Raw genomic sequence first — 18,175 nt, forward strand, 5'->3', positions numbered from 1 at the left:
TTAAAATAAAATAAAATTTTATAATATAAAAATTAAAAATTATACTTTATAATTAGTAAAGATATATTTAAAGTATATTAATATTTATTTCTTTTAAAGATTATACTTAATGTCAACAATCTATTTTAATAATATTATATAAGTTTATAACCCAAGGTCAAACAGGAGAATACTTGTCCCATAATACAAAGTTTTCAATCGATAAAAATTAAATTTTTTAATATAACGTAACATATATTAATTTTATTAAATAATATTTAAAATTTAAATATTTATCATGTACTATAAAACAAGTACGAATAAAAAAATAAAAAATTAGCAATTAATATTATATGATAAGAGAATATAACCACGGATTTATATTAGTTTATTAAACGAAGACCGTGGAAACGTCAAGAATTTTGACTCCATTATGCAATATATGTATATAGATAAATGTAGATAGATAATATATTATTTTTTAAATTTTATCATAAGCTTTCTGAAATAATTAAGCTTCAACTTATGTCATGTTACCTTTAAGAACATAATTAATCGTTTAATCAAATGCGACAACATTATCATTGTGAAATTATTGATGCCTTTTACATTTATTTTTTTTAAAATAAATTATACAATTAATTTTTAAAAATTTACACTTTTTGTAATTTAACTTTTAATATTTTTTATTTAAATTTGATTTTTTAAGTTTTATTTTTATTTTAAATATTTATTTTTTATTTTTAGAGAGAAAAATTAAAATGTTTAGTTCAAATTAAATATTTTTTAAAATAATTTTAACTAATTAATTATATTAATACATTAATAACAATAAAACAAGGTCAATAATAATATTAATTTATTAATATATTAATTTAATTATTTAATTAAAATTATTAGTTTATTTTTTCATTAAAAAATAAAAAAAAGAGTGTTTGAAATAAATAAAGAAAATCAAATTGTGATAAAAATATATAAAAAAAATATAACAAATACCAAATTTTAAGAATAGATTTAATAATTTATATTACTTTTTATATTTATATATGATTTTTTATTATATAAATTGTAACATCCCGAATATAAGATTTAAACTCAGAATAATGTAATTTAATTTTTAAAATAATAATAAAAAATTTTAGATTTAGTTTTAATTGTTTTTTTTAGATATATGGATTTTGAATGAATTTGAAAATAATTTTAGAAATAAGAACGTAATTAAAAATAAAGGGAGTATATTTTTTAAAAAAAGTTTGAAAATAGGGATCAAATCGCAAAAAGGAAAGTACAGACCACGTAGGATGGCCACGTTAGCAAACACGGCGAGTTAGAACGCGCCTTGTGGTGGACAAACTGACACGGGCTCCACGCAAGAGCCATGTGAGCGATCCACGTATCAGGGCAATTGAACGGGCCCGTGTTCACTCTTGTGTGCACTAACGATCCAGATTGATTTCTTGGATAAGCACGTTCAGATGACCCACGTATCTTCGATCGAACGATCCAGATTTGTCTCTCTAATAAATGCAATCGAACGGCTGATGATGATCCACGCGGGCCTGAATGGATGACCCAAATCGAAGGAGAGGGTATTTAAACATCTCTTTTAACTGAAACCCTAACTCAGCCAAATGCACCTCGCCAAAGAAAAAGAAGAAGGGTGGCCGGAGGAGAAGCCCAGCCACCGGAGGACATCGGCGCCACTACATTGGAGACCTAAAACACATCGGTGAGCACAATTTTTCTTTATGTTCTTCCCGTTTCTTTGCCCTTTAGTTGTCTAACACATTTTTGATACAGAATAACTGAAAACAACCATAACCTGTGAAGAAGGAACGACGGAGCTTGGCTGAGCCGTCGCATTAGAAGGCCAAAACTGTCGATAAGCTTCAAATTTTCCCCTCTTTTTGCTAAGAGACACGTCATAACCATGATTTGAACAGATTTTTACTGAAAGCTGATTGAAACTGGCCTGACCAAGAGGAGAAGCCGCCGGAGAAGGAGGACCAGGCGGCAAAGCATGGCGGCGTTGCCGTGCCCGAACCCCAACTCGGCCCCCTAGTGAGATTTTTGTCTTTTTTACCATTTTTCGTTTATTTTCATGCTATTTTAACGTATGTTTTGATCTTAGCAGGAAAATATAAGAAATTCAAGAACTGAAAACTGTTGGGAACCGTAGTAAAAAAGATAATGTTCTAGACACTGATTCATGATAAGAATCTCTCATTTCTTTTTCTTGTTACAATTAAATTGAAGCCAAACTTGTAACGGCCCCGGAAAATATTAAAATGAAATGAGTATTTAAATATATCGAATGCGGAAGCGAGATCAAAATTTCAGTTAACATCCCTTACACGAAAAACCAAACAAACGTACTTAAAATATAAAAGGTTAAACTAACTAAGAAAGAAAACTCGAAAATAAACTATGCGTATGACTACAGAGTCTCTAGGCATCCCCTTCGTCGTCCTCCTGCGGAACGGGCTCGGGAACCATGTCTTCCTGATCTGAAATGGTTAATTAAGGAGTGAGCTACACTAGCCCAGTAAGAACATCACGATATCTCACCGTCACGGAGATAAAGGTGGGTAGAAAACCACAAAAAGACCAATGGAGCATAATTTACAATAAACTCGTTTATTAACAACAAAACCTTTTATCAATAATAAAACTTTTACCATCCACTTACCTTGGTGGAATTTATGAAAACAATATGAGAAAAACAATAACATTATCATAATCATTGAATAATCTAAGCTGTAAAACATAACACTTATCACGCCTCTTGTAATTCAATCATTGTACAACATATCTTTTTTCTCATTTACCAGCCTACTAGTATCCGTGGGGGTCCATAGGGGTTCCGCTACCCGTTAACCTTTAACATTCATAATCAGTTTCCAGGGCCGTCCCCATACCCCGTCCGGTATGGGCGCCAAAACCATGAACCTCAATACCCCGTCCGGTATGAGGGTGAAACGGGCCGTCCCCATACCCCGTCCGGTATGGGCGCCAAAACCATAAACCTCAATACCCCGTCCGGTATGAGGGTGAAACGGGCCGTCCCCATACCCCGTCCGGTATGGGCGCCAAAACCATAAGATCTCCATACCCCGTCCGGCATGTGAGACCACAATCCCGGTAGGGTTCCCTACGGACCCGGTCCGTCCACCATCTCCCAGGATATCTAGTCAGGCTGACCCCCATAATACAATTATCAGTCTACACAATCTTTCATTTTTCCTTTTCCTCAATCAGCATCATCAATTCACATTTAAACAAGCAAATCGTAATTCATACCCAACAGACAACATACAGTATCAGTTTTTCAGTCATTCAACCCATAATTAATAAAAACGTAGTACATGCACACAAATCTGTAAAATGAACACATCAAACCTCATTTTGCATTTAAAGCTGTAAACAGGCCAAATAACAGTAAATCATCAATCACACTAGACTCGGGCTCCATTAGCAACCTTAAGCAATTTCACACATGCGTTAATTCAAGAAATACTGTTTTATCATTTTGAACTTTAATACCGTGATAGGAAATAGGGTGAGGGGTCCTTACTTGTTTTCGGGATTCGAATACGATTCACAGTGCGCCTGCAGGCTGTCCCTAATTTTCCCTGAATTTTTCCCGGGGAACTGAAACACGCTAACAGTACCTGCACGTGTTCCAAAAAAAATCCAAATTAGGCCCAGGGCCTCTTTTGGCCCAAATCGCAACTCCGGCACGGCGGCTCCGCCGTGCTCCGGCGACGGCGCCGCCGCTGGCGGCGGCGAGTCGCCTCGGGTTGACTGTTTTCGGCCGTTTTTGGCCGAATTCGGCCACACTCGCATTGGTCCTTGTCAGAAAACAACCCTAGGGCCCTCGGGGGGCCAAAAAAATCACGGAAAAGCGGAGCTTACCGGCGGCGGCGCTCTCGGGTACGGCGACTCTCCGGCGAAGTTCGTGTTTTGGTGATTTGGCTTCGGTCAATCTGTAGAGAAAAGAATGGTGATCACGGTGATATAAAAATTGCATCGAACGGAGGCCGGGAAGGGCCTCGTCGGAGGCAAAAACTGAGAGGGGGCGCGGCGGCGCCGCTGGGCTTCGGCCGCGTATTCCGGCCGTTTGGCCGGGATTTCGGCTTCGATTTGGCCATAGGAGGAATCAGGGGGGAAAAACGAGTCGGGGGTATGAAATTTACCTCGATCGGCGGTCGGAAATTTCCCCGGTGCGGCGGCGAGTGGCGGCGGGTGGCGGCGGTCGGCCTCTGGTTCGTCTTCTCCGGCGAGCGGCTGGCGGCTAGGGTTTTTGGTCTGGTGTGGGGGTTCTATTTATAACCCCTTGCCTTTTGATCACAGCCGTTCGTTTCGTTTTAATCTGGGCCGTTCGTTTTTGATTGAATCTGGGCCGTCCGTGCGTTTGAATCTGGGCCGTCCGATCGCGTGATTGATCTGGGCCGTCGGATCGCACCCACGCGGATCGCCAACGTGGCTCCTTTCGGAGTGACGCGATCTTGCCACGTGGCAGGCCCCGGTTGGCCGGGACTGCTGACCGGGCCTGCTGACGTGGCTGCTGACGTGGCCCCCCCCTTTTTTTTTTTTTTTTTTTTTTTTTCCTCCTCCTTTCCGGGCGCTACAACTCTCCCCCCCATAAAGAAATTTGGTCCCCAAATTTGCCTCATTACTCTTGATCAAACAGATGAGGATATTGGGCCCTAAATTCTGATTCCAGCTCCCAAGTCGCCTCCCTAGGCGTGTGGTTCTGCCACAAGACTTTTACAAATGATATTTCCCGGTTACGGAGTATTCTGCTTTCTCGGTCCGTGATACTGACCGGTACTTCTTCATAAGACAAGTCCTCTCGGAGTGAGAGCGGTTCATGAGCCACGACATGAGAAGGGTCCGGATTGTACTTGCGCAGCATAGATACATGAAACACATTGTGAACCCGGGAGAGCTCAGGGGGCAGTGCAAGTCTGTAGGCAGTGGTACCAATCTTGTCTAAGATTTCAAAGGGTCCAATGTATCTGGGGTTTAATTTTCCCCTTCTGCCGAACCTACTAATTCCCTTGAAGGGGGTGACTTTAAGAAACACCCGGTCACCTTTCTCAAAGGTCAGGTCTCTCCTCCGGGTATCAGCATAGCTCTTTTGCCTACTCTGAGCTGTCTGGATGTTCTTCTTGATCTTAACTATCTTGGACGTGGTTTCTTCCACTAAATCCGGGCCAAACAATCTTCTATCGCCCACTTCCTCCCAACAAATCGGTGACCTGCACGGACGCCCGTATAGCGCCTCGTATGGGGCCATGCCGATGCTTGCTTGGTAACTGTTGTTGTAGGCAAACTCTATCAGGGGTAGATGGTCGTCCCAATGGCCTCCGGAGTCAAGGACACAAGCTCGGAGCATATCCTCCAGCGTACGGATTGTCCTCTCTGATTGTCCATCGGTTTGGGGGTGGAAGGCAGTACTGAGGGACAGCTTTGTTCCCATAGCTTGCTGGAAACTATTCCAAAACCGAGAAGTGAATCTGGGATCCCTGTCGGATACCACTGTTACTGGGACCCCATGCAGTCTGACTATTTCCCGGACATACATTTTTGCCAACTTGTCCAACGAATCAGTCATTCTGATGGCCAGGAAGTGGGAAGACTTAGTGAGTCGGTCAACAATTACCCATATGGCATCGTGTCTCGATCGTGCCTTGGGTAGTCCCGATACGAAGTCCATGGTGATGTGTTCCCACTTCCATTCTGGAATCGGTAAAGGCTGAAGCAACCCCCCTGGGCGTTGATGTTCTGCTTTGACCTGCTGACATACCAAGCACTTAGATACAAAGTCGGCTATATCTCTCTTCATCCCATTCCACCAGAATCGGGGTCGCATAGTTTGGTACATTTTTGTACTTCCTGGATGCATGGCGAACCTTGAACTATGGGACTCTGTCATGATGTCTCTTTTTAATTCATTGTCGTCTGGGACACACATTCTGTCCTTGAAACGAATCAATCCGTCGGCAGAGATCTGAAATTCTGAGTTCACTCCCTGTTCTGCATCCTTCTTGCGGTTTACTAGGGCGGGGTCGATTGACTGGGCTTCCTTTATTCTTTGGATTAGCTCGGGTTGGACTGCTAGGTGGCTCAAACATGTGGCCCTCTTTAGATCTTGCAGTCGAACCTGCTGCGTAGCCCCAATGGACCTGCATTCCGAAACCATCAGATGGGCTAGGGTGCCTGCACTCTTCCTACTGAGGGCATCGGCTACTACGTTGCCCTTACCTGGATGGTATATGATGTCACAATCATAGTCCTTGAGGAGTTCCATCCACCTTCTCTGACGCATGTTGAGATCCTTCTGAGTGAAGATGTGCTTCAAGCTCTTATGATCGGTGTAGATCTGAAAGGTCTCTCCATACAAATAATGGCGCCAGATTTTCAAGGCGTGTATGATTGCGGCAAGCTCCAAATCATGGGTAGGATAGTTCTTCTCATGATTCTTTAGTTGTCTAGACCCATATGCTATAACCTTTCCATGCTGCATCAGGACACAACCCAGGCCCAGATAGGAGGCATCACTATAAACTGTATACCCTCCTGATCCACTCGGTAGAGCCAGCACGGGTGCAGTAGTCAGTCGCTTCTTCAATTCTGAAAAACTCCTTTCGCAGTTCTCATTCCAATCAAACTTTGCATTCTTCTTTGTGAGTCGGGTTAGAGGGGCCGCTAGACTGGAGAACCCTTCGACAAACCGGCGGTAATAACCCGCCATCCCTAGGAAACTGCGAATTTCCTTAACTGTTGTCAGCCTTTTCCAACCAAGTACCGCTTCAACCTTTTCGGGGTTCACCGACACCCCTTCCTTCGATATAACATGTCCTAGGAAGGCGGTTTGCTCGAGCCAAAATCCACACTTGCTCAACTTTGCATACAACTTCTTTTCCCTGAGTACCTGGAGGACTTGGGCAAGATGATGAGCATGTTCTTCTCTACTTTTTGAGTAGACTAAGATATCATCGATGAACACGATGACAAATTTATCCAAGAACTCTCTGAAGATTCTGTTCATTAGGTCCATAAAGATGGCCGGGGCGTTGGTTAGCCCAAACGGCATAACCAGGAACTCATAGTGTCCGTACCTGGTTCGGAATGCCGTCTTGGGGATGTCTTCTGCTCTCACTTTTACCTGATGGTAACCTGATCGTAGATCTATTTTAGAAAAGACCTGTGCACCCTGCAACTGATCGAAAAGGTCATCAATCCGGGGGAGAGGGTACTTGTTTTTAATTGTTACCTTGTTTATCCTTCTATAATCAATACACAGTCTCAACGTTCCATCTCCTTTCTTTGCAAAAGTAACCCCGGCACCCCATGGGGAAATGCTGTGTCTAATGAAGCTACTGTTTTGTAGCTCAGTGATTTGTTTCCTTAGCTCTTCCATCTCAATGCGGCTCATTCGGTAAGGAGCTACCGAGATGGGTTGGGTTCCTGGCTGTAAGTCTATGGTGAACTCGACCTCTCTGTCCCCTGGTAGACCGGGCAGTTCATCCGGAAATACGTCTGGAAAGTCTCGGACTACTGGAATCTCTTGGATACAAACTTCCTTCTTGGGTTTACCATGTACCACGTCCGGGTCTGCATCGGCATCCTTCTGGGTAAGGTTGTAAACTCTGCCCTGGATTGGAGGCCTCCCTTGATTCTGGTTCCTAGGACACTCCCTCGCATAGTGCTGGGCACTGCCGCATATGCGACAGGTGTTGTTGAGGCGGTAGCAGGGTCGGTCCCCATGATCCCTGCCGCAGTACTGGCAGATCTTCTCACGAGCTGCCCCCATAGCCTGAGGAGGGCCCTGAGCGGCAGGCCTGGGTCTCTTGCTGGGTTGGACCGGCATGGTAGGCGCTGGCCTGCGGAGCGGGGCTGAAGGTCGGGAACTTCCCGCTAGCTGAGGGCGGGTGTCGAAGCTCCTTTCTATGATCTGCGCCATTGCCAGGACTGCCGAATATGTCTCGAGCTCCATCACCAACAAGTGCTGTCTGATTGCCGGGCGGAGACCCCACTGGAATTTCCTGGCCTTTCGGCCCTCATCCAACAATGTCTCCGGGGCATGTCGGCCCAGCTCCAGGAACTTGTGGGCATACTCCGACACTATCATATTACCCTGGACCAATTGAGCAAATCCCAATTCCTTTAAATGTTGGATGTGTTTAGGGAGATACTCCGCATGGAAGGCCGCTAGGAACTGCTCCCAAGTAACTGGTACAGGCAGGGTGGCCCGCTTGAGCTCCCACCAGCGTACCCCTTCCCCTACCAGCATGTAGGAGGCAATGGCAGTCCTCTGCTCAGGAATTACTCCCAAGGTCTCGAAAGCTCTCTCAGTCTCTGCCAGCCAGTATTGGGCTTCTTCGAACGAGGATCCCCCTGAGAAGGTAGAAGGGTTCAGTCTCCTGTACCTCTCTATGAAGCCGGGGTCGATCAAGGAAGGAGCAGGGTCCCGGGGTAGAGGGACTGGGACCGGCTGAGGGTGAACTGGGGGACCTTGTGGTGGAACCTGCTGATGTGGTGGGGGTACTGGAATGTGCTGTGGCGGCGCCTGCTGGTACCGTGGCTGTGGTACAGGGTCGTACCGCGGCTGTGGCGCCGGGTGGTACTGTGGAGGAACAGGCTCCTGCCGGGGTGGCTCGGGATCAGCCTGCTGTAGCGGGGGCTCAACCTGCGCTAGCGGAGGAGGTCCGGGTAACTCCCTTCTCTCCTCTTGCCTTCGCTGGGCAGCTACGAGAGCCTCCACCATCTCATACAGTCTGTCAAGATTCTCCCGAAGCGAATTATCCTGAGCCGCTCGGTTTAGTGGGGGCCTTCCTCTCCTCATTCCCGTGTACTTGCATTCATAAGGAATGATTGAGTAACGATATATCGGTGAGTATTTATCTAAGACACTATTGTGTAAGGGATGGGTCCGAGGAAACGCGGCTCTGATACCAACTGTAACGGCCCCGGTAAATATTAAAATGAAATGAGTATTTAAATATATCGAATGCGGAAGCGAGATCAAAATTTCAGTTAACATCCCTTACACGAAAAACCAAACAAACGTACTTAAAATATAAAAGGTTAAACTAACTAAGAAAGAAAACTCGAAAATAAACTATGCGTATGACTACAGAGTCTCTAGGCATCCCCTTCGTCGTCCTCCTGCGGAACGGGCTCGGGAACCATGTCTTCCTGATCTGAAATGGTTAATTAAGGAGTGAGCTACACTAGCCCAGTAAGAACATCACGATATCTCACCGTCACGGAGATAAAGGTGGGTAGAAAACCACAAAAAGACCAATGGAGCATAATTTACAATAAACTCGTTTATTAACAACAAAACCTTTTATCAATAATAAAACTTTTACCATCCACTTACCTTGGTGGAATTTATGAAAACAATATGAGAAAAACAATAACATTATCATAATCATTGAATAATCTAAGCTGTAAAACATAACACTTATCACGCCTCTTGTAATTCAATCATTGTACAACATATCTTTTTTCTCATTTACCAGCCTACTAGTATCCGTGGGGGTCCATAGGGATTCCGCTACCCGTTAACCTTTAACATTCATAATCAGTTTCCAGGGCCGTCCCCATACCCCGTCCGGTATGGGCGCCAAAACCATGAACCTCAATACCCCGTCCGGTATGAGGGTGAAACGGGCCGTCCCCATACCCCGTCCGGTATGGGCGCCAAAACCATAAACCTCAATACCCCGTCCGGTATGAGGGTGAAACGGGCCGTCCCCATACCCCGTCCGGTATGGGCGCCAAAACCATAAGATCTCCATACCCCGTCCGGCATGTGAGACCACAATCCCGGTAGGGTTCCCTACGGACCCGGTCCGTCCACCATCTCCCAGGATATCTAGTCAGGCTGACCCCCATAATACAATTATCAGTCTACACAATCTTTCATTTTTCCTTTTCCTCAATCAGCATCATCAATTCACATTTAAACAAGCAAATCGTAATTCATACCCAACAGACAACATACAGTATCAGTTTTTCAGTCATTCAACCCATAATTAATAAAAACGTAGTACATGCACACAAATCTGTAAAATGAACACATCAAACCTCATTTTGCATTTAAAGCTGTAAACAGGCCAAATAACAGTAAATCATCAATCACACTAGACTCGGGCTCCATTAGCAACCTTAAGCAATTTCACACATGCGTTAATTCAAGAAATACTGTTTTATCATTTTGAACTTTAATACCGTGATAGGAAATAGGGTGAGGGGTCCTTACTTGTTTTCGGGATCCGAATACGATTCACAGTGCGCCTGCAGGCTGTCCCTAATTTTCCCTGAATTTTTCCCGGGGAACTGAAACACGCTAACAGTACCTGCACGTGTTCCAAAAAAAATCCAAATTAGGCCCAGGGCCTCTTTTGGCCCAAATCGCAACTCCGGCACGGCGGCTCCGCCGTGCTCCGGCGACGGCGCCGCCGCTGGCGGCGGCGATTCGCCTCGGGTTGACTGTTTTCGGCCGTTTTTGGCCGAATTCGGCCACACTCGCATTGGTCATTGTCAGAAAACAACCCTAGGGCCCTCAGGGGGCCAAAAAAATCACGAAAAAGCGGAGCTTACCGGCGGCGGCGCTCTCGGGTACGGCGACTCTCCGGCGAAGTTCGTGTTTTGGTGATTTGGCTTCGGTCAACCTGTAGAGAAAAGAATGGTGATCACGGTGATATAAAAATTGCATCGAACGGAGGCCGAGAAGGGCCTCGTCGGAGGCAAAAACTGAGAGGGGGCGCGGCGGCGCCGCTGGGCTTCGGCCGCGTATTCCGGCCGTTTGGCCGGGATTTCGGCTTCGATTTGGCCATAGGAGGAATCAGTGGGGAAAAACGAGTCGGGGGTATGAAATTTACCTCGATCGGCGGTCGGAAATTTCCCCGGTGCGGCGGCGAGTGGCGGCGGGTGGCGGCGGTCGGCCTCTGGTTCGTCTTCTCCGGCGAGCGGCTGGCGGCTAGGGTTTTTGGTCTGGTGTGGGGGTTCTATTTATAACCCCTTGCCTTTTGATCACAGCCGTTCGTTTCGTTTTAATCTGGGCCGTTCGTTTTTGATTGAATCTGGGCCGTCCGTGCGTTTGAATCTGGGCCGTCCGATCGCGTGATTGATCTGGGCCGTCGGATCGCACCCACGCGGATCGCCAACGTGGCTCCTTTCGGAGTGACGCGATCTTGCCACGTGGCAGGCCCCGGTTGGCCGGGACTGCTGACCGGGCCTGCTGACGTGGCTGCTGACGTGGCCCCCCCTTTTTTTTTTTTTTTTTTTTTTTTTTTTTTTTCCTCCTCCTTTCCGGGCGCTACAAAACTAATAATAAATAGAAATTTTAGATAATTGACGGCTCCATAACAAACGAAGTTGGGAATTATTTTAATTATGCTCATACTATACGAGGTATTAAGGTGGTTGTGTATTGTGGCACCCATTACCGGACATGGTATGGGACGACCGTTTGATTATAGAGAAAATATTCATGTTCACGTATAGTGGGGATCCCTATGGACCCCCAATGACACTGGTAGGAAAAAGGTAAAATGATATAGATGAATAGGGTAAGGAATCCAATTTTGAAAAATAGTAAAGTTAATTGTTATATGTTTTTTGAATATATACAATTATATTACTATTTTGATTCTTATCTTAATAAATGACATTTGAGGATTTATAAGTGAGTTGAGAAAATACTAACGACTTTAGTAAAACGAATAATAAATGCACTAGTATTCGAGTTTTATTAAGAATGAGCTCCATTAGTTGTTTTATATTTTATACAACTCTTTGATTTTCTATATTAGTGGTAAGACATTGATATTCTTACTAAACTAGTGTAGCTCACCCCTTTATTATTAACCATTTCAGATTAAGACGACAAAGACCCAGATTGTGAACAACAAGAAACTAGTTAAGATATTATCTTTTCTATTTCGTCAGTTTCGAGTAGAGGTTAATCATACTTGTTTTCTCTTATATTTTTTCCATTTAAATTTAAAGGGCATTTTCGCAGCCCTGTTGGGCATTCAAGTAAACGTAGAAGAAATATAACATTAAACTTTATTTTCTTAAGCTAAATTATAAATTTTAGTATTGTTTATTTGACCATTACTGAGTTATATGCTCAGAATCCCTAGTAGAGGTCTGGACTTTTATAGTTGGTATTAAAGCCACGTTCCTCGAAACTATTCATTGCACATAAGGGTTAGAGTAAATTTAATACAACCCGAATCTCAAACCATTGTTATGAAATGTAGGTAAAAGAATATGAGGAGATGAAGACCCTCGCTAAATAGAGCAGTTTGAGAGGGATCGCTTCAAATGGATGTTGATCGACTTTTCGAGATATTTAAAAGACTCATTTCTGCTCAACAGACCAAGAAATAGATAAGGGAGTTGTCTAATTCCCCTCTACCCCTACCACAGTACGAGCCACCTCCACAATGAGAGGATTCAATACCTCACAGTACAACCCAACTCCTCTATAGTATCATTCGACACCGCTGCAGCATAATCTGATGCCACCACCATTCAATCCAGTACCGCCACAAGGCCACCCAGTTCCTCCCCAGCATAATCCAGTTCCCCTTTAGTATGACCTAGCTCCATCTATAATGTACCCAGCCTACATTGAGAGGTACAAGAGACTTAATCCATTAACTTTTACAAGGGTATCCACTTTTGAAGAAACTAAGTACTGGTTAGTAGAGACAGAGAAGGCTTTCGCGACTCTTGGGATGGTTTCTGAAACATAAGGTTTTCTTTGCCACTTACATGCTCGTATGTGAGGTAGGGCATTGATGGCAACTTTAGCAGGCTACTCTACCCACTCTAGTCATCTGGGAACAATTTTTGGCAGCCTTCAATGCTGAGTATCTTCCAGAACATCTTCGACATCTGAAAAAAATGAAGTTTGCACATTTGGTTCAAGGAGATTTGTCAGCATCAGAATATGCTCGAATTTTCTAGAGTTAGGCCGATACTCCTCTGAGAGCATGACAGATGAAGGTAAGAAGACTAGAAGGTTTGAATAGGGTCTTCGCCCTGAGATAAGACAACAACTATATATATTTGGGCTTGACACTTATTCGAAAATCTTGGCCAATGCACAGTTAATGGAGATAAATTTGCACATCTTTCCTTCAGTGGTGGACAACTCTAGGCCCCTAGTTCCCCATCGCAGGGTAACACCTACTGCACTGAACTAGCATAACAAGAGACCTCGACCCGCACCTTAGGCTCCTCCTCAGGCCCTGATAGTAGGATGCGGTAAGATTTACCAACACTATGGCAATGATCATGGAGACCGATCTTGCTACTGCCTCAACAACACTTGATGCATATGCGGGAGTGTCCAGCACTACATAAGAGAGTGTCCGAGGAATCAGAATCAGACCAGACCCAAATCTAAGACAAAGTCTATACATTTACCCAGCAAGAGGCTGAAGCCAACCCAGATGTGATACAAAGTACGTATACTATCTGTAAATACCTTGCACATATTTTGATTGATACTGATGCTTCACATTCTTTTGTTTCATATGCTTTTACTTAAAATTTAAATGTGTTATCTAAATGTCTTGATTATATATTATTGGTGACTATACCTGAAAATGGAATATTACTGGAGAATGTTATATACAAAGCTTGTATCATAGAGATATTAGGTGGGGAATTGAGCATAGATCTAATAGCACTTGATACGAGAGATTTTGATGTAATTACAAAGATAAACTGGTTAGCGGTTAGCGGTATCTCGCTACTATGGACTATTATCACAAGAAGCTTGTATTCAACATTCCTAACGAAGAGTCTTTCATTAATTAATAAAATCTTAGATATTATTGACACATGGTGACTGTATTGTTTATCAAATGTCTTTAACTTAACTATTCTTTTCCACCTTAAGCAAACCTAAGGAAGAGATTTACATTCAAGATATGCCTGTTGTTCGAAATTTTCTAGATGTATTCCTTTACGAACTACCAAGACTCCCAGTAGATCGAGAAGTTGAATTCACCATTGATCTTTAGGTTGACACCTAACCCAATCTGAGTCATGTCGAAATAGAACAATTGAGAAAATATATCAAAGAGTTGTAGGATAATAGGTTCATCCAATAAAACATATCATATTGGGGTGCCGGAGTTACGTTCACAACAAAGAGTGATGGGTTCCTAAGATTGTGTATAAATTACAGAGAATTGAACAAGGTCACAATTAAGAATAAGAACCCTCCTTTTCAAGATTGATGACTTTTTTGATCAATTATAGGGTACTTAGATTTTCTCCAAGATCAACCTGTGTTCAAGATACCATCAGGTGAAGATCAAAGTAGAAGACATTCTTAAGACGACATTCAGGATCCAGTATGGGCATTATGAGTTCTTTGTTATATTGTTCAGATTAACTAATGTGCATGCAATTTTTTGTAGATTTGATGAATAGAATCTTCAGGCCATTTTTGGACCAGTTTATCATAATTTTCATTGATGATATCCTGGTTTACTCTAAGAGTAGAGAGAAATACGTGCAATATCTAACTCAGGTCTTATAGGTTCATAAGAAAAAGAAACTATATGCAACGTTGAGTAAGTGTGGATTCTGGCTTGAGCAGACTTCCTTCCTATAACGCATAGTATCGAAAGATGGAGTGTTAGTAAATTCTGACAAGATTGATGCAATAATGGGTTGGAAACAGTTGACATCGGCTAAGAAAATTAGAAGTTTTTTTGCTATGACAGGTTATTACCGTATATTTGTAGAAGGGTTCTCAAGTATAGTAGCCTCCCTGACACGACTTACAAAGAAAAATATCAAATTCGAGTGGAAAGAAAAATGTGAAAAGAACTTTACAAAACTCAAGAAACGACTGACTATCGTACTAGTGTTAGCTCTACTGAATGGTACAGGTGGGTATAAAATATACAGTGACGCGTCCTACTAAGAGTTGAGTTGTGTTATGATGCAGCACGAGAAAGTTATAGCTTATAGGTCTAGGCAGTTAAAAATTTATGATAAGAATTACCCCACCCACAATTTGGAGCTCGCCGCCATTATCCAGGCCTTGAAAATCTAGTGTCATTACTTATATGGGAAAACATTTTAAATCTATACGGACCATACGAGCGTAAAACATATTTTCACCTAGAAGGATCTCAATATGCGTCAGAGGCATTGAATAGAACTCCTTAAGAATTATAATTGTAAGATCTTATATCACCCAGACGAGGGTAATCTGGTAGCTGATGCCCTTAACAGGAAGAATACAGGTATGTTAGCTAACATATTAGTTTATGAATGCATGATGATAAAGACTACACAACAAATACAACTCAAAGACTTAAAAAGAGCCACATGTCTAACTCACTTAGCACTCCAACCGAAGTTAATCTAGAGAATAAAGGAGGCTCAACTGACCGATTTCACTCCAATGACTCTTAAAAAGAATACAGAACAGAGTTTGAATTCAGAGTTTCGAGTCTCTGCAGATGGGTTGCTTAGGTTTCATGATAGGTTATGTGTTCCTAGTTATAACGATTTAAAAAGAGATATTACGACAGAGACTCACAGTTCGAAGTTCGCCATACCTGGGATGCACCAAGATGTATCAAAGCATGCGGCCTCGATTCTTGTGCAGCAGGATGAAAAGGAAAATTACTGATTTTATCTCCAAATGCTTCACATGCCAACAGGTTAAGGCAGAGCATTAATGTTCAGGCAGGCTACTTCAGCTACTGCCGATTCTATAATGGAAATGAGAATATATCACCATGAACTTTGTAACATGATAGCTAAGACATATTCGGGACACTATGTGGTCTAAGTAATTATTGATCAACTCACTAAATTCTCTAATTTCCTGACTATCAAAATAACAGATTCCTTGGACAAGTTAGCTAGAATTTATATTTAGGAGATAGTCAGATTACATGAAATGTCTGTGATAGTGGTATCAGACAGGGACCATAGGTTCAATTTTAGGTTTTGGACAAGTCTTCAACAAGCAATGAGAATAAAATTATCTCTTAGTATGACATTCCACCCCAAACAGATGGACAATTAGAACAAACTATCCACACACTAGAAGATATATTCAAGGCTTGTGTTCTAGATTTCGAAGGGCATTTGGATGACCACTTACCCCTGGTAGAGTTCACTTACAATGACAGTTATCAAGCAAGTATTGGTATAACTCTGTATGGGAAATTGTATGGTCGACCCTATAGATCATCGATATGTTGGGAAGAAATGAGTGATAGAAAATTGATTGACCCAAATCTTGTATATGAGACTATAATAAAGATTACCAAAATCAGAAAAAATATTCAAATAGTCCATAGTAGACAAAAGAGTTATGCGAACACTCGAATGAGAGATTTACAATTTGAGAAAGACGATCGAGTGTTCATTAAGGTCACCCCCCTTAAAGGCATCACCAGGTTTGGAAGGAGGAAAAAATTGAATAATCAGTTAATCGAACCCTTTGAGATTTTGGACAGAATTGGAATATCTGCATATAGACTAGTACTACTTCCAAAACTATTCAGAGTTCATAATGTCTTTTATGTGTCGATGTTGTGCAAGTGTAACTCTAATCCCTCGTATGTTTTATCTTACAAGCCACTTCCACTTCAGGGGATTTATCTTATGAGGATGTACCAGTTAGTATTTTAGACCAAAGGAGTAAGGCGCTTCGCAGTAGATAAATTTTTTTTTATCAAAGTTCTATGGCAAAATCACTCGCAAGATGAGACCACTTAGGAGTTGGAATCAGATTTTAGGGCTAGGTACCCTCAATTATTTGACTAGGGGCAAACAATTTGAATGACCAAATTTTTTTAAGAGGGGAGAGAGTTGTAACATCTTGAACCCGATATTTAGACTCGAAATAATGTAATTTAATATTTAAAATAATAATAAAAATTGTAGGATTTAATTTTAATTATTATTTTTAGATATATGAATTTTGAACGAATTTGTAAACAATTTTAGAAAGTAAGGCGTAACTGTAAGTAAAGAGGGGGTATATTTGAAAAAAAAAAGTTTGAAAACATGGGTCAAATTGCAAAAAAGAGAAGTATGGGTCACATAGGGTAGCCACGTCAGCAACATGACGAGTCAGAACGCACCACATGACAGACACGCTGACATGGGCTCCATGCAGACGAATCGTGTGTCAAGGCAATTGAACGGCCTGCGTTCACTCCCATGCGAACAAACGGTCTAGATTGATTTTTTAGATAAGTGTGATCGGATTGCCCACACGTATTTGATCGAATGGTCCAGATTTGTTTCCCTAATAAATACGATCGAACTACTGAGGATGATCCACGTGAGCTTAGATGGACGGCCCAAATTGAGGGAGGGGGTATTTAAACATTTTTCCAATTGAAACCCTAACTCTAGTCAAACACACCTCGTATGAGAAGAAGAAAAAGGGCGGCTAGAAGAGAAGCTCAGCCACTGGAGGACGTCAGCACCGTCGCACTAGAGACCCAAAATGCACCGATGTGCACGATTTTTCTTCTCATTCTTTCCATTTCTCCGCCGTTTGGCAGCCTAACACATTTTTTATACAAAATAACTGAAAACAACCGCAACTCGCAAGGAAGGAATGGTAGAGCTCAGCTGAGCTGCTGCACCAGAAGGCCGAAACCGCCGGTAAACTTTAGTTTTTTCCCTCTTTTAGCAGAGAGACATCTCATAACCATGATTTAAATAGATTTTCACTGAGAACCAGCTGAAACTGGCCTGACTTAGAGGAGGAGCCGTTGGAGAATGAGGACCAGGTGGCAGAGCATGATAGCACCGTCGCGCTAGAACCCCAACCCGACCCCGTGAGATTTTATCTTTTGTTATCGTTTTCGTTATTTTGAGATATGTTTCGATCTTAGTAGAAAAATTCAAGAAATCTAAGAACTAAGAACTGTAGTGAAAAAGACTGTGTGTTGGACACCGAACCAGTGTAAGAATCCCTCACCCCTTTTTCTTGTTACGGTTAAATTGAAGTCAAACTAATAATAAATAAAAATTTTAGATAATTGGTGGCTCTTTAATTAATTAAGTACATGTTGCCATTGGAGCTAGTAACCAGTCAGTCTATGCTTGTTTTGTATTTTAATTATATTAGTTATTTCTTTAGTCGTTTATTATGCTTATCTAT

The sequence above is a fragment of the Carica papaya genome, chromosome 6 (assembly GCF_054855325.1).
Source record: "Carica papaya isolate Zhongbai chromosome 6, ASM5485532v1, whole genome shotgun sequence".
In the NCBI taxonomy this organism is placed as follows: domain Eukaryota; kingdom Viridiplantae; phylum Streptophyta; class Magnoliopsida; order Brassicales; family Caricaceae; genus Carica; species Carica papaya.